General features: G+C 47.2%; 1 non-coding gene across 1 annotated transcript; it reads right to left on the bottom strand.

Moving 5' to 3' along the window:
• Nucleotides 1-576: 576 nt before the first annotated feature.
• On the bottom strand, nucleotides 577-649 carry TRNAV-AAC (transfer RNA valine (anticodon AAC)). The gene has a single exon. It is a non-coding gene; the product is annotated as a tRNA-Val (tRNA).
• Between the last annotated feature and the right edge of the window lie 797 nt (nucleotides 650-1,446).

A 1,446-nucleotide genomic window follows, 5' to 3' on the forward strand; every position in this document is an offset into this window, starting at 1 on the left:
TGACCCCACTTTTTATTTCCAGAACTTTGTATTTTTTGCCACAACTTGTATTTTTGTGAGACAGATGCTGATGAATTAATTGAGAGAAAAACAATGGAAACGTGTAATATGCTGAAAGCGAACTTGGAGCCAATAGGTAAAAAGTGATGTGACGTCACTGATATAATATTTACCACCAAGGCCACATTTGTTTAAAAAAACATGCCACGGGCCACTCTCACTCTCTTACCCAGTGCCCAGGTCTCTCAATCCCTAACTCTCTCAACCCAGTGCCTGAGCCTCCCACCATCACAACTCAGTCTCCCTGAGGTTCCTCTCTTGTGCTCACTTGTGCTTTATGATTCTGTGTTCAGAGTCTGTACATTTCGTGCCTGTGTTTGTGTAAACATTGGTGTCTGCTTGTGTCAGTGCCTGCAGCGTGTGCAGTGCCTGTGAGTGATGGATGGCAGCGGATGTCCTGCTGTCTGTCTGTAAAGGGACAGAAAGAGTCGTCCGATGTCTGCCTTTCCTAGAAGGAGCTGAATGTATAAACAGATTGGAAATAACTGTTGTGGATTAATCTTTTAAAAGGAAAAGTGTTTCCGCCCGGTCTCGAACCGGGGACCTTTCGCGTGTTAGGCGAACGTGATAACCACTACACTACGGAAACCCATAGAAGGCATCTTTATCGTCAATGAGTCCTCAAGGCAACTGGAGAGACGCAGTGGTAGTACGCATCGTGTGAATGCATAGTACTCAATGCTGCACAAGCATCGTGTCTCACTGAATGCATAGTACTCAATGCTGCACAAGCATCGTGTCTCACTGAATGCATAGTACTCAATGCTGCACAAGCATCGTGTCTCTCACTGAATGCTCATCACCGTGGGCTGCACGAGTAAGAGATCTCTCACCCAATGCACATTTCACTGATCGCTGCACAGGTGAGCAAACGCTCACCGACTGCAAGTCACTGAAAACATCAGAGCACATGAGCTCTCACTGGCTGCTCGTGCCTGAACCCTGCACAGCTGAAATGCCCATCAATGAATATGAGTGAAAGCTGCAGAGCTGTGACCTCTCTCACTGAATCCAGATCACTGACCCTGCACAGCTGAGTGCACTACAATCACATCTAATAGGAATCTCACTGAACACCAGTGACCGATGCACAGATAAGAGCTCCCTGTGCACACGGGTAGCTCTCACTGAATGCAGATCACTCCGACTCTGTTCACAGTTAAGAGCTCTCACTGAAGGTAGATCACTGAACTCCGCACCCCTGAGGTCTCTCTGCACAAAGAGCTCTCACTGCACGCAGATCACTTTACACCATGCAGCCCAGGTCTCTCACTGAGCGGAGGTTCTTGTCCTGTTCCCAGTCACCCGGACCGCGGTCTCTTTTCATAAGTGTGTCTTTGTTTTGTATGTTTCCTTAGTTTGTAGTTTGCAAAACATTTGTTTACT

This window comes from Lissotriton helveticus, chromosome 1_2 (genome assembly GCF_964261635.1).
Source record: "Lissotriton helveticus chromosome 1_2, aLisHel1.1, whole genome shotgun sequence".
NCBI classification, from domain to species: domain Eukaryota; kingdom Metazoa; phylum Chordata; class Amphibia; order Caudata; family Salamandridae; genus Lissotriton; species Lissotriton helveticus.